The sequence below is a fragment of the Camponotus floridanus genome, unplaced genomic scaffold, assembly GCF_003227725.1.
Source record: "Camponotus floridanus strain SB8 unplaced genomic scaffold, Cflo_v7.5 scaffold23, whole genome shotgun sequence".
Classification (NCBI taxonomy): domain Eukaryota; kingdom Metazoa; phylum Arthropoda; class Insecta; order Hymenoptera; family Formicidae; genus Camponotus; species Camponotus floridanus.
In genome coordinates, this window is record NW_020229359.1 from 1,515,442 (window position 1) to 1,529,101 (window position 13,660).

Consider the following 13,660-nt stretch of genomic DNA (forward strand, 5'->3'; position numbering starts at 1 on the left):
CTCTCATATTCGGAGAGAGCTCAGTCGAGGAAGGAAGAACAGCCACAAGCGAGAAGAACGTAATGCCGTGGACAAGACGATAGAATCGGTTAGGAAACTCACAGGTTTTCGCAGAAATAGCTTGGAAACCTTACCACAGTCCGCTTAAGCGAGGTACCAGCGATATATTTCATGCAAGAAGCTCGGAGCTCGTTAGCACGTGGAAATCGCGAGAAAATCCGCGTACGTCGCGGAGCTCTTCTCCTTCATCTTGACGACTTGCGGAAAACCGAATGGAATGGAATTTGCACGGCAAGCGTGAATTTCTTCGGCTAAATTCGGGATAATATATAATCCCATTAAATTAGTCTCGTTGAAATTGAAAGACGAGACATTCCAATGTGGTTGAAATACGAATTTCAACAATAAATTATTTAAAACAATGAATATTAAATTAACGTTTTGATAGTCTTGAAAGTCTTACGATAGAAAGCTGGAATTTTTTATTAAGATCAAAAACGTACACAATATAAGAGTAAAAATATGAAAATCTGTATAAATTTGCTGAATATGGATTACGCGAATGAGAATTTTTGCAAGAGTTTCCCGACTATTTTGCGCGCAGAATTCGACGCGCGCAGCTTCAGAGGCTGTCGATATCGTAATAAAGTGTCGTGAGGTGTATTGAAAGCCGAAATAGGAAAACGCTTCAAAAGTAGATATGTTCATCCTAGGTACGATGAATCGTCGCACATTGTCGGGCACGAGTTCACTGTCTCGAACGCGAAGTTCATTCGTTCACGACGATGTTGCTTTCGCGAGCGTCCTACGCATTGTGCCTTCGTCGTCGCAAACTTATCCAATTACTAACGAAACTTGACGACATCTAATTAACGATTAAACACCGTCAAGTTATTACGACAGGAAGTGATCGCGTGCGTGTTTGTAGGCAAACGCATGTTTTATTCCCGAGCAATGTTATTTCCGAACGTTACATCCTAAAGAAAAGCAAAGTAAATTTAATGATGTTAGATATCATTAATCGAAATTAATTTGTTGTCTCTAGGTTTTTTTACATAAAGAAGAATTTTAATTATATATGAAGTATATTTTGTCAAATTTTAATCCTAAAAGAAAAAAAAATTTTAAATCCGATTAAAGACTACATTTCTACTTTATTTATTTTCAATCCAATAAGGAAGTTTAAGAAAGTGTTAATGAAAAAAATTTGACATTTTTTTTAAGCTAAAATTATTTATTTATTTATTTTTTTAAAGTTTAAATATTTTTGCAAAAGATTATAACAAGTTATACAAATCAAGGAATATTTTTATGATTCATGATTTTCCTGGAAAATAGATTAATAATTAATGGTCTTTTAACTGTTTCTTATTTCTATTGAACAAAGATTAATTATACTAAAAATATATAAAACTTTGTATTTTATTTTTTTTAATGCGAAAGGTAAATATATTTCTTTTGTTTTTTATTTTTATAAAAAAAATTGTTTTATAGGTATTGATTCTAACGACAGGAAACAGCTCTCTCAAGTAATACTATACGTTATGAATCGTTAAAAGATTTTTTTATTATGCTTGCTTTTCTCGATATTCCATCTCTGGGAAAAATGCTACCGATCCGCATTACAATATATATAAACACGCACGATATATTTATTAAAAAACGTACTGTTGTATAATTTTCTCTCTCTTTCTCTCTTTCTTTTTCAGTGCGTTATTATCACCACAAATCTTTCATATAATACCTTGTGATAAAGTCGCCACTCGGCAAAAATCGACTTGTACCATTGTTCTTTCTCTCGCCGAATTCAAGTACAAAGTGTGTTTTTCGTCTTTGATTTTTTCCTTCCTTCTTGTTCTTCTCCCGACATCCATCTTACTTTACTCTCTGCCGTTCTCTCTGATCTTCCATGTTTCCTCGGCGATTTATTCCCTAGGTCTTTACGAGTCGATCATTTGAAATGTATTTACGCGAGATTTACTTGAATAATAATTCAAGCGGATTTTTCTCAAACAAGTTTTTCAAGACATTTATGTTTATATGTAAAGATCATTTCTAAAGTTCTTGAACATCAAGATGCCTAGATGCAGTTTTGACAAAAAGTAAATTATTTTTACAATAAAATTGTTCTAATTAAACATACTAACTTTTTCCATAAATTTGATCGAGAATTGAGACAAAAGCAACATTTCGACAACGCAGGAAACTAAATACACTCGCGCTTACTCCAATTATTTTTTCAAATATTAAAATGTACACAATATCGACCGATATATACATTATTTCTGCATACATATAATATTTCTGCCGCTCAGACACACATTTAGCAATCTATAATATTATCGATTTATTAAAAATAACGTAATAAACGATTTTGCTTTAATATATCTACGCTTTTGACAATTGCCAAAGTTTATTATTCATGCAACGTGTGCGAGCAACCATCACGCAAGGTCGAATTCGATCCTCGGGAAGGCGACATGTGTGCTTTACCTCGAGATGAGAACTCCTCTTTGGCAGTCCCGTTCCATTTACCGGTATAACGACTTCGGTGAGGTTCAAACGGGGTTACGGTAAGCTCTGTCATCGATTTCCGAGATATTCGCGACCGAGACTCTTTGCGGCAACAGCGAAGATACACATGAAATGTTCGGAACAAAAGTGAACTAAGTTTCTCTCTAGTTTGTAAGTTCAACTTTAAATATAAAATAGATAAAGTAGAGGAAATATATTTTTATCGCAGCGGTAAGAGTTGAGAAAATCGTCTTTTCCTTTAACCGGAAGAAGATCGGACGCGCAAAACGTTACATGTATCGCTTGCAGGATTCAGAAGTATCATGCCGAGGGAATTGTTGCGCAAACATATCCGATATTTTTCCTTCCACGGGATTAAGGGGACTACATCGTGAAGCGCTAAATAAATGTCCCTCTCTTTCTTGCGTTACCCATTTTATCGGACTCCTCGCGGATGTCGTCCTCGCGGAAGCGGAGAAATGGTCGAGTCAGCGCAGATATGGGGAGAGTTATCGGTGGGATTCCCGGGAATTCCCGCGAAATATCCCCCAAGTTTCTTACCCGAGCGGATCGAGCTGCGAGTCACGTGGATGACTCCGAAGTCGCGAGCACGCGAAAGATGTAGTTTTGCGTTTCGCTCGCGCGGAGGAAACGGGGGATATTGCGCGAATCCTCCTCTTCGAAGGGAATGGAAAGAGCTCGTCGATCAATGTTCACATCTCCCGAGTATGAACTAATGTAATTCTGTTTGAAGAAACGTGATATTCGCGCGAAATTTCAAATATTCGGTTATAAATATGAAAGAGCGAGAGAGCTCATCGAACATGTAATAGAACAATCTCCCCTCTATCGGACATAAATTTCTGATGACTCTGTTTCTCACTCAAATCTGGTTACTGTTTCGCTCTCAGTTTAAACTTCATGATTCTGACAATATTGGATTTTTTTCAGATGCTTATCATCTCGTTTTAGATCATCCTGTTACCTCCTCTTACAATCTTAAAAAAGTGTTATAAAAATACAAAAGAACTTCATCTTATTACAACGCACTATGAGATATTAATGAGTTCGAGAGATGAGTCTGAATAATATTGAGACTAAGAATGAGATGGATCTATTTAAACGCTTTTCGCAACCGTCGAACGCTTATGAAAACTGCGAAGGAAAGGAAAGAAAATAATAACGAGGGAAGAACGAGATACAGACGTTCTCTTAGAGAAGTTAGTATCGCGTTGTTATTTGATGCGTCGTGTCTTGAAACGACGGAAGCAACGCGAATTCTCGATAAACAGGATCATCCACGTGGTGAGTTTCGCGCTCTTCCTTTCTCTTTCTCTCTCTCTTCCTGTCTTCTTCTTCTTCTTCTTCTTCTTCGCAACAAACTCGTAAGGAACTCGTAAAGATCTCGTAAGGATCCCGAAACGACCACCGCCGTTATATCCTCGCGACTTCTTTGCGCGTCGTTTCAGCGGCGTCGTCGTGAAAGCTCGGATATAGACGTGAATTCCTGCAGGATATCAGGGGGCTTTTAGTGCGAGAGGAAAAAAAAGGATAAATAAATAAACAGACTATCCCTCCCACCGCGTCAGGGATCGAGTAACGAGTTATCACAAACGTATTCGCCGATGATGATCGAAACGAATCGAAGAGTTGTCAACGAGTTTGTGAAAGTGGAGCTCGCGAGCCTACCGGTTGTAACATAATGACTAAAAGTTGCACGAGTGCATCGAGTGTAACGGGAGCTTTAAAAAAAAATGCATTTAATTGAAAATTTATCGACGATGGAATCTCGAATGGACTGTGAATTCGTCGAAAAATCCGTCAAAACGGAAGCATTTCGAGGGGAAGCCGACTTTCGCAACAGCCTGTAGATTAAGGCGTGATATATCATCCCGATAAGAATACCGCTCGCAACTGCTGACCCTAACGAGGTCATTAGTGCAATACAGGTAATTCATGCACTTCGACTAGGCGGTAGCAATTAACGTTTCATCCGTTATAAGACGCTCCTTTCACGCCGTCCGAGAAACGGCGTGTAATTAACGCGGATAGAGCGCGCGTTCGGAGTCCTTACATTTAAACTTTCGCAACTAAAATCAATAATGGCCGCTGCCACGCTACGCGACGGAATATGCGGAAAAAAGAAATAAGGAAATGAAATTAGGGGGAAACTCGCGCGATGGATATCGCGCTGGCGAACGAGGACAAAAGATTCCCCGTCTTGTTCGCGTTGCAAAGAGAGACGGGGTGAATTATTGGAAGTATCCGACGCATTTTCGCATCCCCCGAGGATAGATAATCTTGCCTAGTCGGCCCGTAATTAATCCAACTTATCGGCATAGTTGGAATCTGTGATCGCGACGGTATTATAATCGAGAAAAGCCTCGCCGACTTGAACTTTGCTTCAAATTTTAATCCGCTGCAGTCGCAGGATCAAGATATTATAGTTCTTCTCGATCCCCTTTCTTAGCTGATAACTTGTGAAAAAATTGATGAATATCATTCTCTGTTTATCTTAATATTAAACATAAGTAGAAGAGAGAAATGCAGATAATAAAAATAGAAATTTATTTAATTGTTTGAAGCATTTATTGATTTAAAGTACAAAATTGAAATTGTAAAGGAACGATTCAGCGATAAAAACAGTGGCAAATTGTTGCCCCTATTCGAGGTGAAGATTAGTAATTGGCTCTGGATAAAACGTCTTGCCCTGCTCGATCTTGACTGATCGTCCTGTCAGGGGCGCGAGTCTTTTCTTAGCGGAAAAAAGGAGAGCTGTGACGTTAACGTGCGTCCAGGAAATGCGAGTAACACACGTAATCTACGAAGCATCGCGATACGAGCTTATACATCGTATGATTTGTGACGAGAACGATTCGATATAATCAGTGCAACGACTGGATCTCTCTCATCTGTGTATGTTTAACATTTAAATTAACAAACTCTATACTCCCGGGGCAACGTATGTTGAAACCGATCATGAATCATCGTAAATTTCAGTTGTTACGTGCAATTTTGCACGAACGCGGCTTTTCGATTTGCATTGATAAGTATGATATAGTACACAGTTGCGGGTAATTTCGAATATGTAAATTACTAGTGTCGATATATATTGTCGCGACAAGTCAACGCGGGGAAAAAGTTCTCTCTACATGGCTTGTCAGATAATATTTGCCGCATTACATATTTACATCTCGAGCGAGCGAGGTACGATATGTTGCATTATGCACATGTAACATACGCATATCGAATCGTCGTTCAAATAAGATATCGATTGCAGATTCATTCGATCTCTCTGGAAAACGTGAGTCGTTGAGAAAATATTAATACTCAAATTATTTCAGAATTAAAAATTTTATTTTTAATAGAAATGCAGTTTACACGATTTATTATCCATTATCGTGTTATTACTGTATAAATAGAAAGTAGTGCATCAATTTCTGCTCGATATTTACTTCGAAATTAAATCTCTCTTTTATATATAATACGATTTTTAAATTTAAATTATATATAGCTTTCTGTTAAAAACAAATAATTTATTTGCGATTAACATTGAATTTTATGGAGAATTCGTTTTGACAAGTGAAAATTAATTTTAATAATTTTCCAGTGATTATATATCGCATGTCCTGCATCGCAGATTTGCAGCTCTCGACATGAATTTCGAGTAGCTTCGATCCATAATCGGAATGTAACACGTTGTAGCGTGTCATTATCGACGTAACGACATGATGGCATATCTCTTGCGTGCACGTACGAATTGTGCATGTATAGCATATGGCGTTTACAATCGGGGCGCATCTAGCTATGCGAGATTACATTCTGACGAAGATATTATTTTCTTTGCGAACAAGTTTTTTCATCAATAAACTCAGTATAAGATTTAATCTTTTTAATCAATTTATGCCGCAAGTAATAGTAAAAGTATATCATGAGGAAATATGTAGCCAACAAAAAGTCCCCTTAAATATTCGCTATTATTTAATGGGAATTTAAGGGAAAAATAAGCAAAACTCTTTTAATTAATTCAATAACAAGAAAAAACACGACTAAAAGCAAATTATATCCATCGATATGCTCTTAAATTAATAAAATGTCGATTCAAAATAGCTTATCCATCTTATCCATATTTTGAAGGAGACAGTAGATTCTGAAAAAATTCTTTTGTATCTAAAATTAGAATGTCATGAAATAAAATGAAAGAAATCATTTATTATTATAATAGCATGTTTATAATCTTATATAGTTATAATCTTATATAGTTATAATCTTATATAGTAGAATAGCTCATTACATTGTTATGTAAGATCCTAACTAGTATGAAACTGTGTATTATAATAGCGGTTGCTTTCTCTCTCTTTCTCTCTCTCTCACACACACACAACATTATACTAGCGACTTAATCGATCCTTGCGCTTAAACGGAAGGATGTCGAGTAAGATACAGTTTTCCTATTGAGATCGTTTCTATTGTGAAGAGAAACATCGCTTGCAGTTTGTGTTGTGAGAAAAAGACTTCTGGCTTCCTCTTCGTGACCATTTCCATTTCTTTAAAGTAGAAGATTTTTAGACATGACTCTACTGTCGCGTGCAGGTCAGCCATAATCGAGAGTTGTATTATTATTATTATCAATATATCATTTAAAATATGATTTAACAGCTTAATGGACCACTTGCAATTCGCATTTAAAAAAAGAGATATTTTTTTACTTTTTTTTATTTATTATTGACTTCTAGATTAATCTTAATCTACAAGTATTTGATTTATAGTATTCAATTACATATACTTTAAAGAAAGATTGAAAAATCTCGTGAGCATCATTTGTTGGAAACTGTCTTTTTTCTTCGAAAGACATAAATAAACTGAATGTCTTTGTAATCTCACTGAGAGTCGATTCAAACCGAAGGATGCACCCACCTCTGGGATGCAAATCTTCCCTTCCGGAAGAAAGAGGCCTCGTAATTGGGAGATGAACGTGTTACCCTTACCTCGCGAAGATTGATGATCGCGTCCGATGTAGAGTTGGGCGCCGTTTCGTCCTTAAATGATGAAGATTCCTCTCGCTCCAGCGGGCCACCCTCGAATCCATCCAGAAGAGAGAAAATTATCTGCCCGATCTAACGGCAATTTCGTCACGACGATGGAACGATGAAGAAATTGCCTCGGCCGAGAAACGTCATTCTTCGTATCGCCCACCCTGATATTTACACGAAAAGAGATAATATAATTTGGCCAGCCGGAGATATTTTTTTTTGACATGCACATATGTGAGAGACAATGGATTTGCGCAACAAGTTTGCGTCGACAAGTTCGACTTTTATTATAAATATAAGAATGATAAAAAAAATATAATAAATAAATATAAAAATAAATAAATATATAATAAATTTAATAATAAATCTAATAAAAATATAATAATAAATAAATATAAGAATGATAAAAAAAAATAAAAATATAATAAATTGTTGTTATCGCTTAAATAAATCTCGAGTAATGATTGTTTTTGAACTTTTGCGAGACATTTGCTGCACAACGTTTTTAAAGTTGCCAGATGCTACGAAAGAATCTTTTTCATTATACAGTATAATTACTTAACTAATCAACTTGCTTTATATAAAACTTTTTTTTATTTGGTTCTTGAATAATTTATTCTAAGAAGTTTTAATTCGCTCCCTTTAAAACGATACTTTTCCAGTTACAGGGTTATCGTAAATCGCATAACTTCTCGATTAATCGGGCGATTCCGTAAAAATCATGGACGTCGACACAATGCGAGAGACCGGATTCTAAATGTTTTACAAATATCGAACGGGAAATGTTTGAATGCCGTGCTTAAATGTGCGACGTCGTCGGGGATATTTTATTAAACTTCGGTTGTAAAGCGCGACGCGTGACCCCTGTGTCGTATCGCGGCACGAAAAGCGCATAAAAATCCGTCTAGTAAATAGATGTATGAAACGTCACTGCGGTAGTCACGTTCCATCATGGAATATTAAAATGTCGGCAAATACATTCCGATCGGGGCTACAAGCGGCCGGGGAAGATTTCTACGGTCTATTGAAACTTTCCCAAGTTTGCGCGCGCGGAGTCTTATTACTAACGAGCTCCTCTATCGGCGATGATTCTTCAGATTTTCGTAAATATACAAGATGCCTGAAATTTCGCCGCAACTTTCCCCGTCCTCTTTTCTCCCTTCCATTGGATTCTTCGGGCTAATTTAAAGTCGATTCTTTTTCTAAGGAAAATTATTTAGCGGACGTTATCCTCTTTCTTGCTACGCTTGAAATTCTAGCGTCAAATATTGATGAGAGAATTTTTAAAATTTTGCTAAAGCCGAGTCTTAAGAATTGCCCGAGAGGTAAAACGTAATTTAGTGGTAATTTAGCTCGTAATCCGGTAGTTTAATTCGTAGTTCAAGTTCCTTCACAATTAATCTCTTCTATATCGACATTTTTGTCATCAGGAAGCGTATCTCGTATTCGAAATATTTATTAAATACTTATTAAATTATTTAATAACAATTTCATAAATGAAAGAGAGAGTGGAATTCTTCTTCTTCAATATTTACAAAGGATCTCTATACATGTTTAAAGGGAGCGAGAAGTTGCGACATTCGCCCTATGAGGGGAGAACGAAACGATCGCACCCTCCGAGGGTGCGAAAGTGTGAAGGATAAATCGAGACGAAAACACAAAATCCTAGTCAATTAATCGATCGTCCGTGAAATCGGCCGGAGCCAAAGTCAGGCAAGCAATTGTCGTGACTACGGACGATGAATAAAACAATGTGCGCGTGGGAGGTCTCGGTCTCTCTCTTTTTCGTTTTCTTCCATCGTACCATCTCCTGTACTCTCAGCTAATCATTGAGAATCCGGAAGAGAGCTTTAGTTTTCATGGACGGGACCGAGCTTATCGTTTACACCGGACGCTCGAGGAAGGAAGGGGGGAGGGAAGGCGGAAAACACATCGGGAATAAGGACGCACACGTATATCGTAAAACGACGCCGCTGTCGCGAGAATGCGGCACGAGAAGCGGTCAAAGATGAGAGGTGAAGTAAAACAAAAGGGTGAACTAAATCCAGCGAGGGAGGCCGCTACGCGCGCGCACACGGAATTCGTGATCGAACCGGGTTTCCGGGAGAGCGGGTTTGCGCGCGCGTGCACCGGGACTGCAGGCTCGTCCTGCATCCCGTCCTCCCCCGCACGCCGCTCCATTTTTATTTTATGAATCATGCGAGAAACGATCCAGGTTAATCTTAAGAGATTTCTTCGTGACGTAATTTTTTGCTCCTTAATAATATATAGATCATATTAAGCACTAATTTTTTGATCGATTTATCCTCAGAAGAGGAATTTTTTTAGAGAAATTGTATCATCGTAAAATTTTAATATCTCTTAATTAAACTTTGGATTAAAATTCCAAAAATGTAACAAATATAAGGGATGGAAAAAATATTGTTATATTCGATTTTGCTTGTTGAAAGATTCTTGTCAATCCGCTAATAGTCTTCTTTAAAGATACAATTATTGGGCCAATCTTCTTCTAAGATCTTGAAAATCTTGAAATTACTTTTGAGATTAATTAAAGTTTGAATGTATATAGAAGAAAAAGAAATAATCTTTAAAAAAAATGGTTAACTGAACTGATAATTAAGATATTGTGCTTCGATGCAATTATGTTTCTTTATTCTTACTATAATAAAAGAGAATGAACTCCAACTTGTGAACTCCATATTGGAACTTTATCTGACAAAATCTTCGGAAATCCGCGAAAAATTTTCCCTCGATACCTTCCTAGCGCCTAATTCACTCGAGGAAATCAACGGATTTACAGTTCCGAGCACGTTCGAGTTTGTTGGTCGAAACAAGTTATGCTGTCTGTGATACAGCGGAGGTAGAATCGCCGCTGATATCTTCCGAAGTATTTGCGAAGGGATTTTTGATTTCCGGCAAACGTCCAAAACGTGCTACGCGGTGCGAGTAAATGGGAACAGAGGCGTATTGCGGGTAATAATGAGGTTGCTTCGAATATCAATCGTTCCTGAGAATGCCTTGTTAATCGTCCCGAATCGCTGCCGAAGAAATATTACAGTAATCAAACCTAATTGTTATCACGCGCAATTATGCATACATAATACGTATAAAACTAAATCTATAACATTGAACTGACAGTATTCTCAAGTAATTTTCTGTATTTCATCGAAACGTAGAATTTTCATTTTTATTTTATTCTTGCTTTTCATAATTATATGCAAAAATATATTTAATTAAGTACTAACATAAAAAAATTGCTTATGAAATTAATTTATTGCTTATTTATTTCTTTTTTAATTAATTAATTAATTGCTTTTGAAATTGCATTTTTGATTATGCAAAACATGATTATCATTTCTCACTCTCTCTTTTTCTTTAGATAATTAAATTGAATAATTTAGTAATTGATTATGTATCTTAGTTAATTATTAAATGGATAAAAGACAAGTTGCAACCGCAAAAATAATAACCGAAAAGTGAAGAATAACATGTACGTATTAATATAAATAATTTTTAGATGAATATCTGAATAAAATGATAAAGCTATTCGAATTAAATACACTAACGCCATCTTATAAATATTTTATGTGGATTAAATTTGGATTACTGGACCAACAAAGGGTTTCCACAGTCATGAGTATAAAAGGCAATGATCGCTCAATATATAGCTTTGCTGATAAGCATCTATATCAAACTGATCTGCTATTTACAATAGTGACTGCTGTATTAATTTAATATTAGCATCATACATATATGCTAGTTGAATCGGATACTAAAATCAATAATAATATTAAATTTATAAATGAAAACAGAGTAAATAATTTTGGCTACGAATTCTTACGCACATACACACACACACACACACACACACACACACACACACACACACAGAGTGTATATATATATATATATATATATATATATATATATATATTTATTGTGATAATTATGTGTATTATTTATTGCACAACTAAACAAATAAATAAAATTACATAATTTTTTTAAATTTAAAATATATATTTAATGTGTAAAGATATTATAACTTGATTTAATTATACACATATACGAAAGCATTCGTTGTAAGAGAAATAACATTTTAAAACTTTTTATTTTATTGAAAATTTAAAATAACTTTTTAAAATGTAACATATTTTTTATTTTGATTCATAAAAACAAAGAGAATGCGCGAATTTTGTGTGTTTACGAATAAGTAGAACAGAAACTACGTATATGGAGTTAAAATAAATGTTATCTTTTGTATTTTAACTTTTAACTCTAAATACAGCGTTCTCTGAAGACTGTACTCACATATACTATTTGCTCTTAAACACAAGATTTGTATCTCTCTCTTTCTCTGTCTCTCTTTTTCTCTCTCCCTCCCCCTCCCCTAATATATCACGTTAAGTATAGAAAAAGGGTAATTATTTACTAATACAGATCACCTCCCGATTTTAATAATTCTCACATATGTTAGATCATCACTCTGAGTAATGTTGTAAAGGTTTTAGTCGGTGGTTATCGTCTATTAAAAAGTTATAAACAAAAAATGTCTAATAAATAATATGTAAGTTTATGACACCGTATATAAACTATGTTGTCGTTTGACATTGTTTACCTTTCTTATATTGAAATCAGGTAGCGGAATAATGATAGGCTTCTATGTTTTTGATATTTCTTATGACTTTGAAAATATTTAAGAAAAGGTGAAGGGAGTTAGTACAAGACAGATCGTTGTACAGTTAACATGAAGTTCTACGAGTTTCTCGCTTTAACAACAAAATATGAGTTATTAAATTATTTATACGCGAAAAATGTTATATTTGTAATTTTCTATGCAAAGTGAAGTGTATATCCCGCATCACAAACACGGGTTGAATTAGATTATATCTTCGAAAAATGGAGCCCTTCGCAGGGGGACGGAACACACTGTCCATGTACTTTCTAAAATGAAGCAAAATTTACTCTTAGTGGAGGTTAAAATTAAGGATGTTTTGTATGTACAATCCCAGCAAAAAGTAGCTGAAAATCAATATTGACGAATATATCCACTTTTGGTGTATTTTGAGTATGAGAAATTGTGGAATATTACAATTTGATCTTAGCTACAGTACAGAGATGTATTTTTTAATATTTATTGCGTTTTTACTGAAATATTTCGAATTTTTGTTAATCGAAATGATTCACTTTTGGCAGAGAATTTCGTCTTGTGACAGATACATGGCTAACTTTATTAAATTATATTTAATATCTTTTTAACCAGTTAGTACTCGCATAATATTATTTGATCAAATATTTCCTCTGTATCTAAACTTTTGCAAATTTTAAACAAATTCTGAATATTATTTGCATGTGTTTTTGTCATTTGAATCGACGTGGTACGTTTCCCATAAGAACACATATTAATTCGATGCAAATTAAAATTTTTATAACTTGTGAACGCTGTAGTGAATCGATTTAAAAATTGTACTGAAGATTTTCTAAATACATGTAAGGACATTCTGTACAATTTTCATTAAATTCTCAATATTTTGAAAATAGATACAAAACATCCCTAAGTGAACTAAGTCGCGTTACGGTCTCTTTGCATAGTTTCCCTATAATGCTGCTCTGTCACTCTATCAAAGTTTCAGCCAGGCGCTCCTGTATGGCTCTTGTGCGATAAATTAAGAGGCGCTAATTATGGTTTATACATAGATACGTCAGCCAACTTATGTAGTTTCGCGCATATATTCTAGACCTATAACGAGATCTATATCGATACATCAGCTCGAGAGAGAGAGAGAGAGAGCCAAGGCCGCATAAACTCTCCAAGTTTAGATTAGGAAAGTCCACGTCGTTTCTAAAACGACGAGGCATCCTTTACGGGGAAAATTTTCAATGGAGACTTCAGATAACTTTCCAAAACTCATCGTGAATCATGTTCGTAAGATACCCACGCAATCGTTGTCCATCAACGTAAAGAGAGACAGTTTAACACGTATTTTGAAATTAGTCCACAATTAAGCAGCTAGTTGTACGTTTAGCGTTTTTAATACGTCAAAATTGCATTTGCTGAGAGGGCCGATTCTTCATCCTTCTACTTGCAAACTCATTAGTTTACATAGCAACATTGT